We start from the raw sequence: 13,102 nt of genomic DNA, 5'->3' as shown, positions 1-13,102 counted from the left end.
TGGGGGAGTGGAAGCTCGCGAGGGCTGTCACATAACTTCTGATTTGAATCTGACAGGCACAGGATCTCGCCTATGAAGCCAGACTGTATGATGGAGCCCTTTAAGATTTTATTAGTTGGAATTCAGTACTATGAAACACTTAGAATATTCTACGTATATATAATATATCTTCACCTTTTCTTGCTTGATTTATAATTTCAGAAACCTGTGCCTTTACTATATGCTAAGAATACAGTATAAGAGCACTGACAAAAAGGTCATTGATGATAGTGTTGTTTCCTTGTAATAAAAATTCACACTATATTAAAAGGCAAATATGTACTTCAAAAATTGAATGAAATAAATTCACTTAAATAAATATTTGTTGCATATCTACCATATGAGGGAGATAGTCATTATTCAATCACAGAAGTAAACGCAAACTTGAACTGCTGGCAAGTGCTGTAAAGAAGAAATGTATGGATGCATTAGCAAGTTTAGCAAAGAAATCTGGCCAAGTTATGAAGGTTTCCTGAAAGAAAGGCAGATAAACTAAGACTCAGAGGATGGGCAGATAGTAACCAGATGAAGAGAGAAGTGAAAAGTGTTCTGGGGACAGTCTACGTAGCGGGAGGGAAAACGGGGAGTCCATGGGACTGAGAAATGCTGTGTATAGTACTTTCAATTGTTTAAACAGTATGCTGGAAAAAATATATTTAACGACTATCTGCAACATTCTGTTTAACTGAACTGAAAATATTTAAAATTATGTATTTTGCCTTACTTTGTTTTGCAATTGTCAAAAATATCACAGTCACTCTATGCTATTTTGAATACTGTTTTCACCCTTTTGGGCTGCTTTGTGGAAGAAGTGTATGCTGACGCATGTGTCATCTTGGTTTTCTTTAAATATGTTATTTTAGCACTTTCCTGTTTTCGCTGCGGTCATCTGCCAAAGAAGAAGGACTACTTACAATGACAGCGCTATTATGTTTTATTTCAGGTGAAATGTCACCTCCATATTGACCCATCTCAATCCAATATCTGGGCTCCACCTAAGTCTCTTTCAGCAACTGGCCACCTACCCCAATCTTAACAAAGGGCTTAGAAAAAATGGAATAGCAGGTAAGGAAAAGGATGGTTTGGATCTAAAACACATTTTTTTCCTTCAAGGAAAGTAAAATGATGTCAAAGCAAACAATTTATACAAATAATTATTTTAAGCACAGAATACTGTTCATTAATCAGAGAAGAGCACTAAAGTGAACTGGATGTGTTGGAAAGTTTCCCCAAAGAGGCAGTGTTTGTTCTAGGCTTGGAACAGTCTGTAGGAGAGGACAGAGGGAGAGAGATGCCCTGCATTCCCTGCAGAGAAAATAGAACACACAGATCCATAGAAACAGATAAGGAGGGGTCTAAGGTTTAAGCTGCAGGGATGAGGAGAATGATGCCGCTATTAATAACAGAGAAGTTCAGAAGAGAGTGAGCGCGAGATTTCTGTCAAGCATGCAAAATACAGGTAGAGATGGAGGAAGAAGAAAGCAGCTTTAATTCTGCTTCATAGTCTAAAAATTATTCATATTTATATTTCTTTCTACAGTTCATAAAACATATTTTCTGATCTTTCACCACAAGAAAATCACATAACAATTTTAATACCACAAACTGAATTGGCTCCCCCGGTTTGCGATATGCAGGAATAGGGTTAGACTTACAAATTACATAAAAAGTTCAATTAAAATACAATTATGTGGAAAGTACGAATTTGGCCAAAAGCACTAATTAACAGTATTAGCTAAGTAATCCACTTTCCTCGGTAGCATCTTTTTCAAATTTGATTATATACATTACACATCCCCTTCCCTACACTGAGGGAGGGAGAGACAGCGGGAGGGTGAGGAGTGAAGAGAGGGAAAAGAGAGAGAGATTGATTAATTCTGATTGATAACTATAAATTGGGCATTTTCACGTCTTGGTTCCCAAATACCTCCGAAAGTGTGAACATCCTTCTGTGCTGTACGATTCTAGTACTCAGAGATGCACGTTTTTCATAAAGCATGACTTCCACGTGTAAGCCAACTACTTGATTCAGTGCTCAACTAAAGAAACAATGACTTGCTCCAGCGCTGACAGAAAAACCAGTGACGTTGAACTTACTGAGAAGCAGCATATCTGAACAGGGCTGCCTGCTCACAACCATGCTTATTGTACTCATAGGCAAATCTGATCCTTAGTGCTTTTTGTTGTATTTGCTTGTATCAGAATCTAAACTCCATGTAAGATGTGACTCCACTGTTCTCCAAATGGTGCCAATTCTTGATTTACCTGATCTAGGGAGTTAATCCCCTGTTTCACTAGGACTGTGATTTTGCTCACTTCCAGCAGTATCAGTATCAGATGAGTCTGCTAATAGCTGAATACCTTCTAGGCTGGAAAAAATGCTATGCAGTAGAGAAATCCTTCTACGTCTAATAAGGAGCTCATCGAATCTTTAAAAAAAATTATTGATTGATTTTATTGATTTCAGGGATTGAGAGAGAGAAAGAGAGTGAGAGAGAGGGGTCAACTTGTTATTCCACTTGGTTATGCATTCATTGGTGACTCTCATATGTGCCCTGACCAGGGATCAAACGTGCAACCTTGGCATATCAGGATGATATAATATCTTTCCTCAGTGCATAAAACTATGGGGTTCATAATTTCTTTGCAAAACTAGACACTTTAATGAAAATAAAAATATTTTAATAACCACAATGGACAAGGTTTGGCTTACTATGCTGAGTCATTTCTTCACCACATACTTACTCAGCATATTGTTGGCTATATAATGGTGAACAAAAGCAGAAAAGACCCCCTACTCTCACAAAGGTTTATACTCAGGTTGGGGAGCCAGACCTTAGCCAAACTTAACTGTGAAAAATGTAAAATGACAACTGAACAAGTCTAAGGGGGAGAGGTACAAATAATAGGAGTAGTCAGGGAAGATATCTTTGAGGTTATGACCTAGCTGAATTAGAGTAAAAAAATATTATTTTCATTTTTAAATAAAGAAGGGAAGAGTGATAGGTTAAGGTTCAAACTTGAATTGAAAAAGAGGGACCCCATTACAGGAGAATACTCTTTAGAATGAACCTACATAGATTTCATTATTTAACATATGCTTTTAATAAGTAATGTCTTTTTCATTATTAAACTTGACACAGGCAATTTTTTTGAGATCTTCAAAGGAGCTGATACTTGATTTATAAATTTTTATATAATATCAAATTCATAATAGTTTCTGTAGCTAAAACATACCCATAATTAACAGGTCTCATCAAAAGCTATTGCTTCCTTTGAGGATCTCTCCTTTTCTGCTTCCAGTGTTTGAATTTAAGGGGAGTCCAAAGAAGGCAGTAGAAACTCATCCCCTTAGAAAGAGAGATCACGAGGGTGCAATGGCATGGTGCGAGGTGGCAGAGAGAACACTGAATCTGGGAATTGATACAACGGCTGGATTTTCAGCTCTGCCATTTACAAGCTATGTGACCTTCTGAGAGTAAGTGAACCTCCCTAAGTCCCAAATTCCTCATCTTAAATTGGGATTTGGTGTGAGCATTCAATGTGATAGTGTTTATGAAACACTTAAGCACTGTAAGACCTGGTATATGTGTCAGGCATTATTACTATTATAATAATCCTTATATCTGATACCACACAGGATGCTAACTGAGGTTTAAGTTTCAACTATTTGAGTTTTGTTCTATAGGTTTCAGTTGCAAATAATTATGTACATACCCTTCACTACCTAAAATGACATTTAATTCATTCATTAAAATATGATTCTTAAATATTATTCAAAGAAACTGTACCTATACACATTTTTACTGGTGCTTTACTAGCAAAGGCACATTAATTTCATCCAAGTAATCATGTAATTTTTCTGTAATTGTGTTACAAAAACATTGGCTCTTTCAAAGACAATGTTCTCATAATATGAGAGAGAGTCACATTAAAGATTAAAATTCAGAAATTCTGTCCTCTTGAACTACATGTTTGGTACTGCAGGCTTTAGTCTCCAATCTCCAACTAGGTTTCTTTTAAATCCATATTAATTAAATGTTCATGAAAGCACATCAGTGTGTGAGAAGGAAATGTGGTCTTTCAGCGTATTTTAGTGAACTAACTCAAAATACCGCGGAAAGACGGCGAAAAGAATGAATCATTTATATTGTGTATCTGGTAAAACTCTTCTGATGGAAAAGTATTATAGAAAGTTACATCACTCTGAAACCCTACAATATTTTCTAATAAAAACTCAAGGGCTATGAACTATAAGAATGATGCGTAAAATATTAATTTTTGAAAAATAAATTAGAATAAAATAAAAACCCAGCATTTTTAGTCTTTGTGTGTGGTGACTAGGGACTTGAGAAGCAATTTAAAACGAAGACTGACTTCAGACAACGGCTACTTAACCCTCCACAGCTCAGCCAGAGCCTCCTGTGAAAACCACGATCGTTTGCTCCTCAAATTCCAATTCACAATTTTTCTAAGCTCTTTAGAATGTGGCATGTTTGCTTCACCTGTTTACTTAGCTCTTACCTCTTTCAAATATTTTATTCTGGATGTTTCAGAATATTTAAAAAGATTTCTTACTTAGTTCAAAATGATGTAAAAAGTGGCAATCTCAGGATCAGCAGAAAGAGTAAGTAAAATAAAATCCCTGCTTAAAAACAAATAAGCAAACAAAAACCCTTTCTAGACACTTCTTCCTCAGTAGGACACTCTATTTACCTCCAAATTACTTGTCTAATTTTAAACAACTTGTCTAGTTAATTTCCTGTGTGTGATCACTGACTATAAGTGAGGTTCATTTTCTTATCTGCACCATGTAGGTAATTAAAGGAAATTGAAAGTGGGCAGTGAAGCTTTTATGCAACTGGGATTGAAGCTGAATGGAGGGCAGCGAGGTCAGTGGAGTCCATTATGTTTTTATGTGAGAGGCTGGTCTGACTATCCAGTCCTTGTTTGTTTAGTATAGGCTGGACAGGCCACTAACTGCAAATCTATGTCTCTGATTTGCCCAGCTGTCCTTGAATAAAGATGTCTTTCCCTGCAAATGTTAAATGACAGTGATTGACAACCTATGATGAACTCTGCTTGCAACCCCCTGCTACTGTTCTTAGATTGCAAAAGAAAAAAAAAACAGAATAAAGAAACATCTTTCCTAATCACATCAAATGGGCCCTGCTGTTCAATAGTTTTCATTTTGTTTCCCTTTTCATCACAAACCTCAATCTGTCCTACAAATGCCATAAACTCAGCTACTCCACATGGAGTAAAAAATAAAAGAATATATATGTGTGTATACCACTACATTCTGCCTGCATATTTACACTGGTGTGAGTTTCCTGGGGGTGCACACTCTTACATAATGGTTTATTCAACACCACCACTGTATCACTAACTTACTTGCTTGTTCTCCCACGAACAAATGGCAAATGTATACTGCAGAGACGTCTTCCAGTGATTAGCTCAGCTGGGGCTCTAGGAGCTTTATTCAATCAGAAACCTATTAAATACTTACAACCTATGTTAGTTTTTTCTTTGGTGAAAGTGTGTGAACAATGAATTTTGCTCGAGTGTGCATGTGTATTTATGCAGCTGTTTTTCTTTGAGGTACATTAACTACAAGAGTCAGCTTTATCTAAGCAAATTACCAAGGTAAGAGACAGCCAGAATGGGTTCATGCTTATCTCGTGTAAGCATGACGTAGCAGCACACTGGCACTTCCATGTGCCATCGCCGCCTACACTGAACTCGCTAAATAGCAGGAAAGAGGGCACTTGTGCAGTGCGCACGGCAGCCTGACCAATGTGAGAGACTAAAGAAGCTTTGTGCTATAACTTGATCTCTGTCATGGGAAAAGTAAAACTTACAAAGTTAATGAGTTCTAGACTTTAAGTAGCACTTGATTAATTTGTAACATTCTGAGGCGTTAAAACAAACCAAAATTAGTTTCTCACATTCCAGTGCTGTCTTTTGGCCACTGAAGCTGTAGAAAGAACATTTCAGTAAATTTCCCTGATAGGAACCCTGTTTGATTTCTGTGTCTTTCCAAAGTACTAAATTAATTGTGTATTAATTGTATATATTATGTATTTTATAACGATGTTTGAAAAATAAGCTTGTACTTACCAAGCCAGGTCCAGATATATTAAGGGATAAGAAAATATGCCTCATATCTTTATCTTTATTTCAGATTACCTTTTATTAATCATTAAACTACTAAAACGGAGTGTGACATAACTTGTTTTTTAAATCAAATATATAATTAGTATGGCTTTTAACTTGTGATTTGTACTTTTATTAAAATTATCTATTTGAACAAAATAAATTATATGTTACTATACTGAATAAAGTGAATAAAGTAAATCTCCAAAAAAAAAAACAAACCAAAACTGTATGTTCCAGACTTATATGGAACATGTAATGACCTCAAAATTCAGAAAGATATATCAGAAATGAACTTAACATTTTAAATTAAAGAAAAAGTTAAAAATAAAGCAAAACAAAAAACCTTGGTTATAAAACACTGACTGGAAAATGACAAAACGAGACATAGTTAATTGTGTAATAATCATATATTTTTTCTAATAGGCACACAATTTACTCAATATCAAAATAATTTTATTATATGCAGATGTCAAAAATATAAATACTGTTGGATATCATTGAAATTACTCATAGATTTTTGTGTATTTCCTTTCAAGACCTATGTGTCTGATTTATATCAATGTTTTAAACTTATGGACACATGTTTGGCCTTCAACCAATTAGGTCAAGCACAGAATCATTTGCCAAAAAATAAATATGAACAAGAAATAATACCTTATTCGTTCCATTGTAAGAACGACCACCTGGATGACAGCTGGATTTTAGGAGACCTTATGATAGTGGGTACCAGCAAGCCTGTTGTGCTTAAAATAATTTCAGTGGTAAGAATTTCATCAGAAACTTCTATTTCCCAGGATTTATAGCTAAGTCCTTAAAAAATTGCTCTTTGATGAAACTTGAAAAAAATTCCTCAGTTTTCAAAGATATAATAAAAATGCCTTATAGCTTAATGATGTTTAGATATTCTCCTCCTAAGAAATAAAAGTCTTGAGGTTGGTTAACAGCTTTGAGTCCTAAAAGGGAATAACTAAGATTAACAGCAAAATATAATACTTGTAAATCGTTCAATGTCATACTTTAAAAGCTATCTATCTTCACAACTTTGCATGTCATCCTTGCGCAGGGGCCGTGCTAATCTTCTCTGCATTGTTCTAATTTTAGTCTATGTGCTGCTGAAGGGAGCACTAAAAGTGATCTATCTTTAAAAGCTAAACAAACTTTTTCTTATCACTTTGCTTCTACATTTAACTTCACATATTTATTAGGATGTCTTTAAGATTTCCATTTTTATGGGCTGTGAGATTATATCAAATGTAAAACAAGCAAACAAACAAAATCCCCCAAATGGAAAATTATGATATTTCTATTTAAATAACTACTAAATATTTTTCTTCTAGGAATAAAGAACTAAAATACAAAAAGTAAAATAAATCTAAAAATAAAATATAGGACAGTCCAACATACAAAAAATATCACAAGATAATAAACATAAGAATGATTCACAAATGATGAAACAAACACACTGGTGTCATGAATTTAGAAATGTAACAATCACTGAATCTGAATAAGAAAATATCTGAGCAGGGAGCTGAGCCAAGGTGGATGGATGAATGTTATACACATCATCTAGGTGGGCACCACAAGCAAAGGTGTGAAATGAGTACACACGCAGCACGAGTAAGGGCGAGAGTAAGAAAGTGAATCAGGAGAAGGGGGTGGATCTGTAAGAGTCTAACGGAAGGTGTAGGTGGAAAAGGAAGACTGTGGAGGGCCTTGGCAGTCAGGTTAAGGAAATAATGCTTTCTTATGTACATGATGTTATATTTTTGAGGGGAGAAATGAAGCAACTGGTGTTGTAAAACATAAAGTGGCAGGGATGAGTTGGGTGGATTAAGCAGGACAGAGCATACAAAGTAAGATGGGGACTAGGGAGACTGTTCAGCACAGTTGTTTAGGAATGGGGAGATAAGAATCCAGACAGGACCTAAAGAGTGAACATTTTTTTTAAAGGGAGAAACTTTAGAAAAAATTATAAAGGAAGGACTGATTGGTCTTTGTAACTAGATTATGATGCGAAACTGGGGAGGAGAAGAGAAGGAGCCATGGTTTATTCTAAGGAAATCATCTCAGGGGAATGAAAGAATCCAAATACAACTGACAAGCAAGATAATGGCCAGAATCCTCAGTCTTCTGGGAATAATGAAGAGCAAGATTGAGACACTCCATGTTTGGGTCACAGAGGGACAACCAAGTGGGTATCCCACAGGGCAAACAGAAGTGTGGAACTGGGGCGCAGAGGAGATTGTGACTATGACTGTTGTGACTATTGTGTCAAGATTGTGACTATGCTGTGAGATTCCTCTATTTAAAGGTAATATGTTAAACTATAATTGTGGTGTGACCTGAGAAAGGGAGTACAGAGGAAAGTAGGTAACCAAGAAAAAAGTTTGGAGAATACCTGGAGGTAGGCACAGGAAGATGAGCCGATGTCAAACCCATGAGAAAAAGAACTAGGAATGATGTGAAAGTGCATGTTAAGGACAAAGAATCTCGAGAAGTAACCAATGTCAAATACTAGAAAAAGATCCAAGAGAATGAGCACTAAGACAAGCCTACAGCACTTGGGTAACTGGGAGGACACTGGAGACCTCTGAAAATGTCAAACAACAGTAATCCATACTATAAGAAAGGAAGAATGAATGGATGGGAAAGAAATGGAAACAGCAGGCTGAGATCTAATTTTTTTATTTTGGCAGCAAGTGGGAGAAAGAAAATAAGATGGTAATTTGAAGAGGATGGTAAAATCAAATAAAGAGGTTTCTTCCTCTCCCCAGACTAAGGGTGACTTATACACATGTAGAGGAGCATTATTTTTAGTTAAAAAATTATTTTAAAGCTTATAAGAAACAAATCAAGAGCACTGCTGAGAAAATTCTACAGCAAAACAGTTATGGGGGGAGAACTACTGGGGTATGAGAGCTACCTTGTGAGAATCAACTGTTGTCCATTTTATCTATTCATTACTTAATGGGCATTTGGGTTGTTCCCACTTTTGGGCTATTATGAATAATGCTGCTATGAATACAAGTACAAGATTTTGTCTGAACGTGTTTCAGTCCCTTTTCAGGTCTGAGGGGTGCTTAGGATTAAAAATGGTGCACTAAATGGCAATTTTGCTTAACATTCTGAAGAACAGGTAAACTGTTTTTCAAAGTGGCCACACCATTTTTCATTTCCACCAGCAATGTATCAGGCTTCCAGTAACTCGTTATCCATACCAGTATTTGTTGTTGTTTGTCTTTTTTACTATAATCTCCTAGTGGGTATAAAGTGGTGTCTCATTGTGGTTTTGATTCCCTAAGAGGTGATGATGTTGACCATCTTTCTATGTGCTGATTAGCCTTTCATTTTTTTTCCTTTGGAGAACTGTCTATTCAGATCCTTTGACCATTTTTAAATTGAGCCACTTACCTTTTTATTATTGAGATAAGAAATTCTTTATATATTCTGGGTGCAAGTTTGTTTTAAAAGATTGTACAGGGGTAGGCAAAAGTAGGTTAAAGAATCCTGTGCCAAAGTGTGCTTGAGGACAGGAAGTAGACTACAAGAATGTGTAAGTAATGAAGCCAGCAATTTGAGACCTAGGAGATTGTACCTAAGAGAAGTGCGCATTGTGACATTCTTTTGAGTTAATAAAGCTGTTGTAATGATCATAACCTGCATGTCTTTTTCCATACAAACACTGTAAACTACTTTTATCTCACCCCTGTAGGTTTTGCAAGTACCTTTTTGCTTTCAGTGGGTTACCCTTTCTTGATGGTATCATTTGTAGCACAAGAACTTTTTTGATGAAGTCCAATTTACCCATATATTTTTTTCTTTTATTGCTTATATTTTGGTGTTTTATGTAAAAAGCCATAACCTGTCCTGGCTGGTGTGGCTCAGGACACATGGTTGAAGCCATGTGTTGGAGCATCATACCATAAACCTAAAGGCTGTGGATTTCATGCTGGTCAGAGCACATGTCTGGGATGCGAGTTCAGTCCTCAGTCAGGGTGCATACAAGACAACTGATGTTTCTCACATTGATAGTTCTCTCTTTTTCTTACTCCCTACCTTCTAAAATCAATAAGCATGTTCTCAGATGAGGATAAAAAATTTTTAAAAACCATAACCTAACTCAAGGTTGGGAAAATTTACATCTATGTTTTCTTTTAAGAGTATTACAGTTTTAGCTCCTACATTTAGATCTACGGCCAATTTAGAGGCAATTTTTGTGTGCAATTTGAAAAAAGGATCCCAGTTTATTCTTCAGTATGTAAATATCCAATTATATTAGTAACATTTGCTAAAAAGACTATTCTTTCTCCATTTTCCTGTAATGGCACCCTGGTATAAGATCAATTGACCATAACCATTGTGTAAATGTACCAGTCTTTTGATCCACTCATTTACTGATGGGCACCTTAGGCTGTTTCCAGCACTTAGCTATTGTAAATAGTGCTGCCATGAACATTGGGGTGCATAGGTTCTTTTGAATTGGTGATTCAGGGTCGTTAGGGTATAATCCCAGCAGTGAGATTGGTGATATAAAGGTTTATTTCTGGATTCTCAATTTTATGTCTACTTTTTGCTGGTGCTATACTATTTCGATTATGCTAGCTTTGCAGTAAATTTTGAAATAAAGAAGTATAAGTCTTTTAACTTCCCTCTTTTTTTTATCCCCAAAACTACTTCACCTATTCTGGGTCCCTTGAATTTCCATATGCAAAGCTTTGCAATTTGGAATTTCCATATTCCAGCTTTGCAATTTTTGCAAAAAAAAAAAAAAAAAACTAGCTGGGATTTAGAGAGGGATTGTGTAGAATCTGTAAATGAATAGGCAGAATATTGTAATCTTAACAATATTAAGTCTTCTGATTCATGAACATGGGGCAGCTCTTCATTCATTTAGATTTTTAATTTCTTTCAACAACGTTTTATAGTTTTCAGTGTACAAGTCTTGTACTTGGTTAAATTTATTTTTAAGTATTTTATTATTTTTGATGCTATTGTAAATGGATGTTTTATTATTTCATATGTTCATTTCTCGTGTACAGTAATCCACTGATTTTTGTGTTTCAATTTTGTATCCTGAAACCTTGCTAAATTTTAAAAACTGTAAAAGTATTAAGGTGAATTCCTTAGGCATAGAAATACTTTTACTTCCTTTTCCAATTTTGATGCCTTTAATATCTTTATCTTTTCTGGTTGCCCTAGCTGGAGTCTCCAGTACAAGTTGAATAGAAATGGTAAGAATAAATATCTTTGCGTTGTCCTTGACCTTAGGGAGAAAGCATTAGTTTTTCATCATGTAGCGTATTAGTCATTTATTTATTTTTTTAATACTCACCAGAGGAAATGTTTATTGATTTTTAGAGAGAGAAGAACAGGGGGAGGGAAGAGGTGGGGAGCGAGGGAGGGAAGGAATGAGACAAGGAGAGAGAGAGAGAGAATATCAATGTGAGAGAAAAACACTGATTGGTTGCCTCTGTATGCTCCTCAACTGAACTCACAACCTAGGTAAGTGCCCTGACTGGGAATCCAACCCACAACCTTTTGGTGCACAGAGGGGCACTTGAACCAACTTAGCCACCTGGCCAAGGCAGCTCTGGTGTGTCAGTTTGAGAAAGTTTCCTTCTATCCTACTTCGTTGAGTGTTTTCTTTATGAAAAGGTGTTGGATTTTGTCAGATATTTCTTTCTGTGCCTCTGGAGGAGATCATGCAGTTTTTGTCCTTTATTATATTACTATGTGAGTTATCGAGGTCCATGAATTGACTTTTGAATGTTAAATCAACCTTGCATTTCTGGGATTGATCCCACTTGGTTATAGTGTATAATCCTTTTACTCTGCTGCTGGATCTGGTTTACTAATATTTTGTTGAAGATTTTTGCATCTATATCCACAAGGGCCAATAGTCTTTGTCTGGTTTTGAAGTCAGGATACTGCTGGCCTAATAGAATGAGTTGGGAGGTGTTTATCCCTTATATTTTTGACAGAATTTTTATAGAATTGCTAGCAACTCTTAGACTGTTTCATAGAATTCACCAATAAAGGCACCTGAGCCTGGGCTTTTCTTAGGTGTAAGTTTTAACATTAGTGATTCAGTCTCTTTATTTGTAATAGGTCAAATTTAGATGCTCTACTTCTTGAGTCAGTTTTGGAAGTTTGTATCTTCTTAGAAATTTGTCCACTTCACCTACACTACATGTTTGTTATATTAATGTTTTTAGTCATAAACTTCCCTACATCTTCTTCCAAATAAAGTCTGTCCCCTTAGCCACAGCTGTGGAATCCCTTCTTAGGGCCTCCCTCTTTTCCTAGGCAAAACTTCTGCACAGGAAGGAGCTGTGAGTGGGGTTAGTGACCCAGTTCTTCCAGAGTGACACCCACGATCTGTGAGGGGACTCTGTGCAAGGGCAGCAGTTCATGGTATTCTCAGTTCGGCTCCCTCAACATGGAACCTCTACCCTGTAAGTGAGCTGTGACAGGGGCGATCGGCCTATGCTTGCTCTGCCATTTCTGGAGTTAACCTTCAGATTTAAACAGTATTACACTGTGTAAATGTACACTAATTTTTTAAATCCACAGATCTACTGATGGGCACTTAGGCTGTTTCTAGCACCTGGCTATTGTAAATAGCACCGCTATGAACATAGGGGTGCACAGGTTCTTTTGAATTGGTGATTTAGGATTCTTAGGGTATAATCCCAGCAGTGGAATTGCTGGGTCAAAAGGCAGTTCATTTTTAATTTTTTGAGGAAATTCCATACTGTTTTCCACAGTGGCTACACCAGTCTGAATTCCCAACAGTGCACTAGGGCTCACTTTTCTCTACGTCCTCGCTAGCACTCGTCTGTTGATTTATTAATGACGGCCATTCTGACAGTATTAGGTGATATCTCATTGTGGTTTTAAGTTG

At 36.3% G+C, this 13,102-nt stretch overlaps 1 protein-coding gene and 1 non-coding gene across 2 annotated transcripts in view; both read right to left on the bottom strand.

Moving 5' to 3' along the window:
• Nucleotides 1-13,102, bottom strand: part of ASCC3 (activating signal cointegrator 1 complex subunit 3) — a 320,030-nt gene that overhangs the window by 35,152 nt on the left and 271,776 nt on the right. The window lies entirely within an intron of this gene.
• LOC118996390 (U6 spliceosomal RNA) lies at nt 7,217-7,323 on the bottom strand. Its single transcript, XR_005068476.1, has one exon. It is a non-coding gene; the product is annotated as a U6 spliceosomal RNA (small nuclear RNA).

The sequence above is a fragment of the Sturnira hondurensis genome, unplaced genomic scaffold (assembly GCF_014824575.4).
Source record: "Sturnira hondurensis isolate 20B ecotype Veracruz unplaced genomic scaffold, ASM1482457v3 Scaffold0011291, whole genome shotgun sequence".
NCBI classification, from domain to species: Eukaryota; Metazoa; Chordata; class Mammalia; order Chiroptera; family Phyllostomidae; genus Sturnira; species Sturnira hondurensis.
The sequence above is the reverse complement of the archived record's forward strand: the minus strand, read 5'-3'. Positions and strand labels throughout refer to the sequence as shown.